General features: G+C 44.8%; 1 long non-coding RNA gene across 2 annotated transcripts in view; it reads right to left on the reverse strand.

Moving 5' to 3' along the window:
- The window catches only part of LOC115274247, a 30,040-nt gene that overhangs the window by 15,840 nt on the left and 247 nt on the right, over window positions 1-13,953 (reverse strand). The window lies entirely within an intron of this gene.

Below are 13,953 nucleotides of genomic sequence, written 5' to 3' on the forward strand. Positions count from 1 at the left end.
TGTCAGACTGCAGGCTGAGAGGGAGCAGGCAGGACTGGACTTTGACCCAGGAAGGACTTGGACATGAAGATGGAACTTAGGCCTATGCCCAAGGCTCTATTGATAGCAAGAAAGGAGACCCATGTGGCGTACAATTCAGGTTCTCCAAATTTATCACTTATTCTTGTCCCTGAGTCTAACAAGAATTGAAGTGGCTTTTTTTAAATAATAGTTTATTGTCAAGCTGGTTTCCATATAACACCCAGTGCTTCTCCCCACAAGTGCCCCCCACCATGACCATCACCCATTTCCTCCCTCCCCTCCCCCTTCAGCCCTCAGTTCAGTCTCAGTATTCAATAGTCTCTCATGACTTGTGTCCCTCTCTCTCCCCAACTCTCTTTCCCCCTTCCCCTCCCTATGCTCCTCTGTTAGGTTTCTCCTGTTAGACCTGAGTGCAAACATATGGTATCTGTCCTTCTCTGCCTGACTTATTTCACTTAGCATGACACCCTCGAGGTCCATCCACTTTGAAGTGGATTTGAGGGCCAGGGTCTGAAAGGAGGACTTAAGACAGAACTCAGGCTGTGAAGGCAGGTCTTATACTGCCTCTGGTTGGGTTTGATCTGGGACCTAAGGCACAACTAAGGGTAGGTTGAGAAGTGGAATTAGGTAAGAAGCTTGAGGCAAGGCAAGGCTTTTGACAAGTGATATTAACAAGCAATGGTCTACTAGAAATTTCCAAACAATTCCCAAGAGGATGCAATGATTTAAAGATCACTAGACCACAGAAACTAAAGTGCAGCCTTATACTGTAAAATATTTGATTTTGAGCTCCCAGCAAGTTAAAGGTGTTATGACTGGCAAGGAAAACATATTCATTTATTTAATTTGTGTATGAAGTTACGGGCACCCATTAAAGTCAGTGTTAGCAAGTGGTACGGGGCAGTCCAGATACCCATCCTCTGGGGTTCTTCTCCTTATCAAGGCTCTAGGTAAAGAAATTTCTTCCAGAATTGGTCAGCCACTTTATTCTTATTATTCTTTTGCTGCTTAACAAACTGTAACTTAGTGATGATCAGAGCAGTGGGGGTACCCCAGCCAAACATTCCTTGACCTCCAACACATTATCCCAGGCTTGCTCACAGGAAGATAAGGTAGGATTCTAAGAAGCATAAAGGAAGCACACAAGACTTCTTGAGACGTAGGCTCAGAACTGACACACCATTGCTCTGCCACATTCTATTGACCAAAGCAAGTCCTAAGACCAGTCAGAGTCAGGGATGGGAAAACAGACTCTGCTTTTTTGTGGGAGAAGTGGCTAAGTCACAGTGAAAAGGGCATGGATACAGGGATGGGAATAATTGCAGCCATTTTTGGAAGCAATTTACCAGAGCCTCAACCTCCAACATATCCCAAGTTCTGGTTCACACCAGTGGGCTCTGCTCCCACCCTATTAAAGAAAATGAAGAGTTCGACCTCAATCCCCACAGAGCATCCCTCCCACCTCCCTGGGTCCTCCAGGAGTTGGGTTACAACATTCTGGATTAATTGACCTTCTGGCATTCGCTAGGTCACAGGCTTGTGCAGGAAGACTTGTGGCTCTCTGGAGATTTTACTCTTCTGGAGGAGGAAACCACAGACTGCAGGCACCTTATACTTCCCAATGCCCCACGAGTGGTCAGCACAGACAGGAGTGGCCTCACAGCTCAGTGTCCCCTCTCTGTTCTCTGCCATGTTGTCTTGTATAAAAGTTTTGTGCCCGAATGTAAGATAATATGGAAAGTGCCTGGCGATCCCATGGTCTATCTGTGCATTCAGAAAATCCTTCTAGGAGGAAAAAGATGATAGGTTATGATAGTTAACTTTATGTGTTAACTTTGCTGGCCACAATACCCAGGTATTTGGTGAGACATTATTCTGGATGTTTCTTAGAAGGTATTTTTGGATGGGATTAACACTTAAATCAGTAGACTTTGAGTCCAGCACATTGTTCTCCATAATCTGTTGGTTGGGGGTTGGGAGGGTCTCATCCAATCAATTGAAGGTCTTAAAAGAACAAAACTCACCTCCACAAAAAAAGAAGGGGGGGGGGATTCTGCTAACAGATTGCCTTTGGACTAAAACTGCAAATCTTCCCTGGTCTCCATCCTTAAAAATCTCTCTTTCTTTGTCTGTCTGCACAGACACACACACACACACACACACACACACACACACACGCGCGCGCGCGCACTCCATTGGTTCTGTTTCTCTAGAGAACCCTAAGACAGCGATGAATACACTCAGGTAAAGAACAGAGTCTATCATATTACCCCAGATTCTGAATAAATAGGAAGTTTAAGAACTGGATCTAAAAACTGTAACATTTCTAGTATCCTGGGTTAAATACTACTTTTTGCTAGGTTAATGGGGGAAAGAAACAAAAAATGTGCACAAGGAAGGAAGAAGAGCTAAGAGAAAACATTGGTAAATTCAATTCTCATATATTATTCCAGTTAAATAACTGAATCAAAGTGAATCAAAGCCAAGGGACCATATTTTACATTAATAATCATGCTAATATGACCTATTTATGCTTTCATTTTTATCCCCATTATTTTATGTTTGTTCCTTTATTACAGGAATGCTTGTTTAAAAAAATAGGATTTCTTATGACATTTTCCCCAAAGGACTCGGTCTTTTACTTACACCTAAGTCAGGTGTTTTGCCAAGAATAAGGAATCAAAGATGAACATAAAAAAAAAAAATAACATGACCTTATTTTCATTTCAACCATCTTGGGAACCAAGATTTAGAAACAAAAGTAAAAAAAAAAAAAACCAATAATCTAAACTGCCTTTAAATTGAAGATTCCCCCCACCCCCTTATTGGGTTGCAGTACAGCTGCCATAAATCTCTGAGTTGAAGCAAAGAGCAGCAAGGTTGCCAAGAAGGGAGTGAGACAGGAAGAAGCCAGAAAGATCCAGCAGCAGAACCCACCAGATTGGGCCTGATGAGCTACCTAAGTCCCGTGAAAGGAAGGCCATCCTGGTAACTCAGGTCTTCAGAGCCTTGCATCTCTGCTAGCTGCTTTGCTGGGTGGTCCTTTCCAGACCCGAGAGCCTCGGGTATAGCGTGACTCTCTTGAGCCCCTTATATGAAGGCCTTCTGCATGGATGACTAAAAGGACTTTTAATTCAAAAGCTCTTCAGGAGTAGTAAATAAACCTAGAGTGTCTTTACCCCCAAAGCCTGATGATTGGAGGGAAGACAGTTTCATTATCTGGTCCACACTGCCACCTGCTGGTCTGGCCATCTCTCTACGCTAAACATTTGCCGTTTCCTCTCTGTGGATCCAGCTGTTTATATAGTTTACTCAAAAATTCATATATTAGAAGTGTTAATCTCACTATATTTCCCACAACATTAAGGAAAGCACTTCATAATTGAATTCATGGAACACAAGTTACTCAGGTGGACTGTGGATGTGAAGTGAAATAACAGTCACCAAGCTCAAAATAGAAAAAGGTGACTCTGAACATCCCAAGTCTCATTTGGATAATTAATACCTACACTTGTTTGTTGTGTGATTGCCCAGTAATTACAGTTTAAGTTAAACAGGTAAATCTGATGGGTACGTGTCTGTTTGTGGACAGGGTTAACAACGCCTGTTGATTAAGCATCTTCTTGTCATTCTTCTGGAGCTCCATGGTAATTAGTGGGCTGTTATGGGGTTTTTATATATGCAAATAAACATTTAACATGAAAATGTCTCTGGATGACAGACAACAGGTTCATGAGAAGCAGCGATTTATCATCAACGTGACTACTTCGGGGACATCACTTAATACAGGTAGTCAGGAAACTGTCAACATGTGTTTGGAAAGCCATTACAGAGAGTTTTTGAATAATTTGCGTATGTAGCTGCCAAATACATAATGAGTTTGCGAAGTCCTTCAGAGGTTAATTATTCTTGACCTCCCCCTTTTAGCCTTATTTTCACTCTCTCTTCTCATCACCTCTCGCCACTAAATAAATAAAGGAAAAGAAACCAAGGAGGGGTAAAGGGATGGGAAAGAGAGAAAAGGAAAAGAAAAACACGCTCCTGAAGTTCCCAGGGGTAACTGTCAAGCAGTTGCATACATTTAGGTGAAATCCCTAGCCCCCTCAATAATATATTCTGATGGGTAGGGGGACTTGGAGATCCCTGTGTTTACTCTTTCAAGATAAGAGAAAATGCACACACAGGAGCTGTTTTCAATGAACAGAGAGCTTCTAATATTCTCTGGTGAATACACAGCATGTGTAAAGTTAAGTGTGTTTGGGGGGCAGAGGAGGAAGGGGTGGTGGCTTGACTGAGTTGTAGGATCTCAAATGATCAGACCCCAGATCCTTAGAGGGACAAGTGGGTCTTCATCAGCTGTCCCTAAATTTCCATGTCCCAGTGAGACGGTTGCTAGCAGAGCTGGAACCTCCCCTATGCGGCCAAAGGGACCAGGATTCTTCTCCACTTATGCTAAGATGATCAACAGGCCACTGACAGGTTCTGAAAGAAGCGTGACTTCAGCTGAGGCCAAGTCCTGCTGTCCAAAACTCACAGCTCCTTCGGACAGTGGGACACAGTATGCAGGAGATAGGCATGAGGCTCCAGGATGCTGGATTCTGCTCCTGGCTCTGACAAGAGCAGTGTGTGACTTTGCACCAGTTCCGCATACCAATCGGTTGGAATTATTACTGTGCCCCCTGCTCTTCAACAGAGAGAATACAGCAGCCTAAGGAGCTGCACCACTTTTTACATCAAGAGGACCCTTTAAAAATTCTTTTTCTTGGGAGGCCTGGATGGCTCAATCTGTTAAGTGTCCGACTCTTGGTTTTGGCTCAGGTCATGATTTCACGGTTTGTGAGTTCGAACCCTGTGTCAGTCTCTGCCTGATTTGGGCTCAGGTCATGATCTTGTGGTTCATAGGATTGACCCCTACATTGGGCTTGGGATTCTCTCTCTCTCTCTGCCCCTCGCCTGCTTGCGCTGTCTCTGTCTCTCTCAATATAAATAAATAAACTTTAAAAAAATTCTTCTCCTCCTCAGAATAAAAGAAATGTATAACCATGGAGAAAGAAAGGAGAGAAGTGAGAAGCAAGAAAGCAGAGGGAAAAAGTGGAAAAACAAGGAGAGCTCCTCCAGCCACCTTGTTTTTGAGAAGAGCTGCCTCTTGCTCTCAGTTTGCTCATTTTCTGCTCACTCCTTAGCCTCCATTTCTTCTCCCAGACTTTGCACTCCTTGCAGCTCGATCCAATGGACATTCTGCAAGGCTTGCTCTCGACTTTCCTGCTGCATCTCCCCTTCGCTGCTGGGGCCACATAGGCCCCTGGTTTCCTCTTGCTTCTCTGGCCTCCTCTTCATCCTTATTTGGAAGGCTCGTCCTTGTCCACCTGGCCACAATGTGGGAGACCCTTTGCTTCCCACTGGGCACCTTTCCCTAGACCTGAAGTTCCAACCTTGTCTGTAATTAGAATTGCCTGGAGTTTAAAATCTGCTTATCCCTGGCAAATCTCAATATTTTTTAAGACTTCTCAGGTGATTCTTATGTTCAGCCAGGATGACCTTGGGGCCCTTCCTCACTTATACTAAGATTGTCAGCAGACCACTGTCAGTTTTTAAAATTACCACAACTTCAGCAGTGACCCTGTCCTGGGGTCCAAAACACACAGCTCTTTTGGGAAGGGACCCAAAATTGGTTCTCAAAGTTGGCTGAACAGGTGGAATCCCCTGGGGAGTCATACAAGCTTCTGACTGCAGCATCTGAAGTGTCAGGGTTTGAGAAATCTCCTGGGATGCAGGACTTTCAGAGAAAATCTGGAAAAGCCTGAGACAGCCCTGGATAAGCTGGAACAAGTTGGTCACCCTACCTGGATGCTGGCCCCCGAGATTCTGACATAGTGGTACAGAATGGGCATTGGGGATTTAAAAAGCTCCCCAAAGTAAGTTTTTATTTTGTTTTGAGAGAGAGAAAGAGAGAACTGGGGAGAGGGGCAGAGTGAGAGAGAGAACCCCAAGCAAGCTCCATGCTCAGTGCAGAGCCCAATGTGAGACTCCATCCCACAATCCTGAAATCAGGACCTGAGCTGAAATCAAGAGTCAGAAGCTTAACCAACTGAGCCACCCAGGCACCCCTCCCCACATAAGTTAAGTGTGGAACAAAGTTTGAGCTTTCCTGTGCATCTGAGTCTCCTTGGAGGACATGTTAAACTACAACGACTGACCTCGCCCAGCAGCTTCTGACCCAGTGAGTCTGGGATGGGGCCAGAGATTCTATATTTCTAACACATTTTCCTGGCTGCCACTGCTGCTGCTATCCAAAGATCACACTTGGGGACTGCCATCCCTGACTGCGGCTTCAAATTACCACCCACACTGTAACAAAGACAACATGTGCATCTCTGGCCCAGCCCTCCTTACAGCTCCAGTCCAGCATAGGTGACCAGCTGTGCATTTATTTGACTTCTCCATTGGGTGCTTTCAAGGCACCTCAAATCAAGAATGACCCCAGTGGAATTCATGGTCCTCTTCCCCAAGCCTGGTTTCTTCTGATGGCCCCCATCTGCCATAACTCAGACAACTAGGTGGCATCCTGGAACTGAAATTACCCTCTGTCCATCCCCAGATCCAAGTCACCACCAAGTTTGGTTGGTTTTGCTATGTTTTTACTATGTCTGAGCTTCTTGGATTCTATCTATTTCTCTCCCTCCATCACACCAGCCCCTGGTCTAAGCCTCGTCATGGAGAGCAGTGCCTCTCCTAACTCACTGCCCTCGCCGTGGCCTATCCACTCTGCTATCCACAGCATCTTTCCAGCATTCAAATCTGATGGCAGCCACCCTGCTCAGACCCTTCAGACCCGGCTTCACCAGCCAGCTCCTCCCATCCTCTCTCTTCCCAGGCACACTGTCACTTCTCAGACCCTTTCCTGTGCCCCCTGCCCTCACGGCTCTTCAGGCCCACATACACACTCCTCTACTCTACTAGGTCCTTACTGGGATCCCACCCTTGTCATCGCCCTGTCTGTACTCTCCTTCCCTGCATGGCTGCCCAGGTGTGGTGCAGTGCCACCGGGGGGAGGCCTGCTAGGACCACGACTCTCACTGTCTCCCAGGAGCCACCAAAGCCTTCCCTCAACCTTCACAGCCTCCTGATGACTCTCCCCATGGCCTCCTCATGGCCTTCTCATGACCCTCCCATGGCGTCCCCATGACCTCCACAGTCTCCTCATGGCCTTCACATGGTCTCCACTGCCTCCCAACCACCCTTCACGACCTCCCCTCAACCATCCCTACCAGCTCCCCACACTAGCCCACCTCAGCTACTGGACATGCTTGTTTCCAGACCACCCACCAGCTCAGCACAGACTTTCCCGTTCGCCCCAGGGCTTCACATAAACCTGTGGATGCCTCCACACCACCTTCCCAACACTACTTCCCAGACTCCCCCATTTGTGAAGATCTGATCCCCTCATCAACCCTTTGTTCCCTGATGCTAAGTGGCAGCACTTGACCCAGTTCTTGGCACATGCTAGTCTCCCAGTCATGGTAGCCGTCATTTGCTTTTGTTGTCACCACAGTTTAGTTCCAATTATTGTCTTTCCCTCTCTAGACCCACAGTTTCTCAGCCTCTACACTACTGACTTCTGGGCCAGATAATTCTTTGTCGTGGCACTGTCCTGTGCATTAGCAGCATTCCTGATTCTATCCACTAGATGCCAGTAGCACCCCCCATTGTCTATGGACACTGTCAAATGTCCCCTGGGATGAGGGGAGGGGCAAAATCGTTCCCTGCAGAAAACCATTATTCTGGACTGTAAAAGGGCAGGAATCATGTCCTGAATGCTCCTGGTGATGACCCAAAAGAGTCACCCAAAAGGGTATGAGAATTCATGTCTTCATCTCTGATGACAATGAACTTCAGCTTGTTGGGTCAGAGAGCGTGGCAGAGCAAACAGCTCCTGGACTTGGGTTCTTAAGTGTCAAACAAAGTGACTGCTTCTGGGACCTTAGTGATTGTCTTTCAATGCTTCAGTTTCCTCACCTGTAAAATGTAGATAAGATGTTTCACCAAGACATTGGGGGTGGGGGACTGATAAAATATAGGGTAGTTGAAAAAATATTGATTCAGAAAACAACCCACTCAGTGACTAAGTCAGATGTAACAAAAGAACTATTTCTTTAACATTACACATTATTTTTATTTCATAAATACTATTTCTATAATCTTGCAAAGAGTTGATCTGCACCCTGTGCAAGCAGCACCCTATGATCTGGCTGGCCCAAGACCCTCTGTGCCATATCACCTTCAGTGGATGGGATGCCCAGTGGGTGCCATCCTTCATTTTCATAAGCCTGCAAGGATGAGGAGGTGCAAACAGAAGGGGTTGACCTCATGTCTGTGTATAACTTCGCTCCTGAGTTTACTGTTTGGAATTTTTGAGAATATTTCATTTACTTGAGCCACCTTAGAACTAACATATTCTAGGGGCGCCTGGGTGGCTCAGTTGATTAAGCCTCTGACTCTGGCTCAGGTCAGATCTCACGTTTGTGGGTTCGAGCCCCGCGTCGGGCTCTGTGCTGACAGCCAGCTCAGAGCCTGGAGTCTGCTTCCAGTTCTTTGTCTCCTTCTCTCTCTGCCCCTCCCCCTCTATGCTCTGTCTCTCTCTGTATCAAAAATAAATAAAACATTAAAAAAATTTAAAAAAAACTAACATATTCTAGTTCTTAGCTCTTCCCTCTCTGATCCAATTTATACAATCATTCTTAGTCAAGGGACCCTGAAGCTACTCAAACTTTTATCTATGTGAGAGTTATCCTTCCAGAGAATTGAAATAATTTAATATTTATATAAAATTAGGTAGCCATTTAAAAAGTTCTTGGCTCACCATAGACTACATGCAGGGTTAACGCCTATCTAGAATATGAAAAAGAAGAAATACTTAAGACAGTCAACTTAAAATTTCACTTTCCTTCATGTAATGCTTTGCAGTTTACAAAGTACCTTTCTTCCAATTCCCATCTGAGTCTCAGAGTTGCCCCAGGAGGGAACTGAGACCTTTATCATCATTATTTCTCTATTATTGATGAGCTCACTGAGATCCCAACAGGGTAAATAAAGAGCTTCAATGGAGGCACACAGCTATGGACCAACAAAGCCAGATTATAAGGTGGTGTCCCTGCCAATGCCGGGCACTCCCCACTGCACCACACTGCCTCCCGAATTTATCATATCTGAGAATGTCAGACCAGAGTGACTCTTCACACATTTCCCCATGACTGTAGCAGCCTGCATGTTAGCTTGGATTCTCCAAAGGCAAGGATTCCAGTGCGAATGGTTTCTTTGGGAGAGGTGGGGTGTGCAGAGAACATGGCAGGGGGTAGGTGGGGTAGTGAAATGGGGTGGAGATTTGGCAAATAAAAGGTACAATTGTTAAGCTTTGGGCTCCTCAGTGCAGCCCTACAGGGATAGTTGGGAAGCAGTCTAGAGCACTCTCCCCAGTACGATCCCACAGTTTGGATGGTGAGGAGAATGTGAATTCCCTGGCATTTCCAACCTGCTGGTTGAAGACCATTAACTTCAAAGAATGATGGGTACAAAACTGTGCATGGGCTCTCAGAGGTTCAGTGGAGCAAGCCCTGGAGAAAAGGGAGCCTGTGTATGATATGCATGTGTCTTGGAGGGACACCTAATATGGAAATTGCATCCCCAGCTGAGACAAATCCCAGGCTCCAGGAAGAACTGCTTCTTCATTTTTCATACCTTCCTCCCACCTCTCAGTCAGTTAATATTGGCATATATTTTCTAGGGCTCCCTTTGCCCCCTTCTACTGAACTAAAACTCTTCAGAGGACCTCTGGGTTTCAGATTCTCCTCTGCAAAGCCCTACCCACCCTCAGAGCCATCTGATCTAACTAACAACAGTGACCAACATTTGTTCATAACAAGAAAATACAGCAAATGCTTTAAATAGTGAACCCTCAGCCTCAGTAAACACCTTGTGAATAGGAACATGCTCCATTTTCCTTCTCCCCTCCCCTCTGACCCCTATCTTATCCCCATGTCTTAATAAATCTCAGTGTTAGTGGGAAAGCAATCCTGGTAACCAAGGAAGAGGAGCCAGTATGCAGAGATGAGAAAAAAGAAAAGAGAAGAACCAGTATTCAGAATCAACTATGTGCTGAGAATGTCACATGATTGCCTTGATTCTCGCCCCAAGCCTGTGAGCGAAGGTGTTACAGATGAAGAAACTGCAGCTCAGAGAGGCTCCAAGACTTGCCCAAGAAGGTACCACACTCAGGAAGTAGGGGGAAGTGAACACTGGTCTTTCCAAAGTGTAAATGAAAAAGTAAAGGGCTTAACTCTTCCAAGAAATATTTGCATCTTAAAAACAGAATTTGTGCGCAGAGTTTCAGATAACAAAAGGAATCTTTAACTGGCTTAATTAGTTCCAGGGGACACTCCGAGTGACATAAGTGGATATCACATCAAGAAAGGATAACTTAGGGAGAAAGGTGATTTGCATTTGAATTTTGCATTTAAAATTATACATATAGTATTAACAAGAGACAGTGCCAGAAAGAGAATGCTGGATCAGAGAGTGCTGTTAAATTGCTCTCTCATTAACTTAGGCCACCTTGCAGCTGGGACTCTGTGCCTCTCACGTGTCCTGTCTCGGGGAGCATAACTGACTGAAGGCTCCAGGTACTGTAGCTGACTCCACGTCCTGCTTCAGCTAATGACTAGGTAGTTCAGCTTCAGCTAGTCCTGCTTCAGCTAATGACACTGAGGCAGTTCTCCTCCTTGAGGCCCCAGTAATTTGAGCTTCAAGACAGATTTGCTGAGGTACAAAGACCTTTCCTGTCCAATCTCCCTTCCTTCTGTCCAACCTCTCTCCTCCACAGGGGTCAGCCCAGCAGCCTCCTCTGGCTCTCTCCCCATTTTTTCCCGTAAATCTCCTACAAATCTAATTTCCTTTTGGCATCTGTTGCTAGGAGGGCCCAGACATAATACAGTCAATAAGAGGAAGATATTAGAAGACTGTGCGGGTCTAAGGAAAATCTTAACTGCTTGCCTGAGTTCCAACTGCCCTCACCTGCTTTTCTTTGTCTAAGAGCTTTGTCTAGAACTGGAGCTCCTTTACCTCCACTTCCCCGCAGCAGACCAAGAGAGCCCAGGAACGAACACAGCTCATTCCTTGCTCAGCATTCCTGTTAATGACTGAAGAGTGTCAGAGTATAAATATCCTACACCTCTCATCCCTCTGGAGCATCTCTATACTCTTCCCCAAAGACATCAGCAAGATTGAGCCCCAGAGGCCCATGGTGATTCACCTGGAAACACAGCCATTGCTGCCTATCTTCTGTTCTTTGTCTCATCCCCTCATTCACCTTCCAGGGGTTTTTCTTCATGTCCAAAATAGTTTACTTACACTTGGATCCTTGCTCAGTGTCTATTCAGGGAGGCCCCAAACTACCTCATGGTGTGTTGCTACAATGAGACACTACACTGCAGTGTTGATGAATGATCCATAATTATTCAACAATACAGCTGAATCTTATATACACAATATGGAGCAAATGAAGCAAAGGATGGCATGCGCCACCACAGGAGCACCCACTGACATTAAGAGTTTCAATAAGAACAAATAAGAAGCTGTACATAAATGGGCTCCTGGGTGGCTCAGCCAGTTGGGTGTCTGACTTCAGCTCAGGCCATGATCTCATGGTTCATGGGTTCGAGCCCCATGTTGGGCTCTGTGCTGACAGCTCAGAGCCTGGAGGCTGCTTCAGATTCTGTACCTCCCTCTTTCTCTACCCCTACCCTGCTTGTGCTATCTCTTTCTGAGATAAATAAACATGAAAGAAAAGCAAAACTGTAAATATGTAATAATTCTAAAACAGAGTGAGCACACAAGAGAGAGAACATACTATATGATTCTACTTTAAGAACAAAACAAGACCAAACAATTCACGCTGTCAGTGGCCACCTCCAGGGATGAGTGATGACTGGTTGGTATATAAGGAGGGCATCTGGGAATGTCCCCTTTCTGGACCTGGGTGCTGTTGACAGAGGTAACTTTAATTTTAGAAAATTCATCAAGCCATACAATTATTATTTTTCACATTTATATGGATAAAGAAGATTTAAATGTTAAAAAATAAACAGTGAGGATAAAGATTATGTCATTTATTTGTCTTTCCATCTGTCCACCCATTGATGTATCAAATAATCAAACACTGAGCTCCAAGTAGGCACAGGTATCTTTAACTCAAGAAATTTGGCCTCATGAGGGAAACAGGCAAGTAAACACCATAGGAGAGATGTATTTTAACATGGAGACATCTTGTTCTGGGCCTAAGTTATCATATGCCTGATACTGAGTGAGGATCCTGGAGAATAGCGCTTCTTTGTCATTTGAGAAGAAAAATATAAAAACAAATTCTGGAGCTAATGCACTTAGCCCCTTCAATTCCAATTTAAAAAATAAGTTGTTGGTTGTTTTCTTTTTAATCCCTGAGAGAGATGGGAATGGAGAGGCAGAAACCCCAAAGGGCATCCGGAGCTGTACTTCCTTTATGGGTGACTCATTTACCACCTGAGTACAGTTGATCGCAGAGAGGTGAAGCCATGCACCGGGCCGACCTCTCCTACCACAGTATCAGGTTGGCAATTCTTAGACACCTCCTGAGACCAGACTGGAGGCAGAGCTCACCTCCATGATAACTAGAATGGCTCCTGCCAGCCCGTGACCTGATCCTTTGTGCGAGGTGCTGGGCTTTGGATTCACTAATTCATCATTATGGAAGCCTAAAAACTGAAAAATACTCATTACAGATCTATAGTAAATAGTTCTAGTTGTTCTCCAGCAGAGGGCACTAGAGAAGAGCTGACAGTCTGGGAACCAATGACCAAAGTCAAATTTAATAAGCCAACAAATGCAGTCTCACTCCCCCGGACTCTTTTCTCCTCACCAACCCGGCCCCTCCTAATTTTCCACTTCAGAATTCAGCCTCGCAGCCGTACTTGTGCACAGCTGACAGAGCGGCAAACAGACCTTGGAACACTTATCAAATCAAAAACATGTATGGTGTTTATAAGTGACAGATATTGTCATATGGGTAAAGTTTTGAACTGTTGCTTGGTGCTCAGAGCACTTTATGGTGATCCATGGACACCCATGATCTTCCACAGATCATATTTTCTTTACATAATTCAAAGTAAACCCCCACTTTTTTTTATTACCAACTTAGTCTTTTCTCTTGTTCTTATTTTTTTTTCTCCTTTGAGAAAAAAATAGACGATTAAAAGGGAAGGTAGTTATGTAAGACAACCCAAAATAGTACCACTAGAGGGATTATTCAAATCTTCACTTAATAAAGTAAGTTATTTTGATACCCCTTGATAGTATTATTAACTCAAATAGTATTATTCTTTGAATTGATTCCTTACAATTTTTTTTAAATTTTTAAATGTTTTTTATTTTTATTTTTGAGAGACAGAGAAAGACAGCACGAGCAGGGGAGGGTCAGAGAGAGAGAGGGAGGTACAGAATCTGAAGCAGGCTCCAGGCTCTGAGCTAGCTGTCAGCACAGAGCCCGATGCGGGGCTCGAACCCACGAACTGTGAGATCATGACATGAGCCGAAGCCGGACGCTCAACTGACTGAGCCACCCAGGTGCCCCTTAAAAATTTTTTTTAATGTTTATTTATTTTTGAGAGTGAGAGAGAGCAGAAGAAGGCCAGAAAGAGGGAGAGAGAGGATCCAAAGCAGGGTCCTCGTTGACAACAGAGAGCCAGATGTGGGGCTCTAATTCAGGAACTGTGAGATCATGACCTGAAGTCAGTCGCTTAACTGACTGAGTCACACAGGCACCCCTGATTCCTTTAATTCCTTAATAATCAATGATTTTATGAAACATTTGCAAGAAGGGGGGAATTTTAAGAAATTGATCATTGT

Source organism: Suricata suricatta, chromosome 12, assembly GCF_006229205.1.
Source record: "Suricata suricatta isolate VVHF042 chromosome 12, meerkat_22Aug2017_6uvM2_HiC, whole genome shotgun sequence".
Taxonomy (NCBI): domain Eukaryota; kingdom Metazoa; phylum Chordata; class Mammalia; order Carnivora; family Herpestidae; genus Suricata; species Suricata suricatta.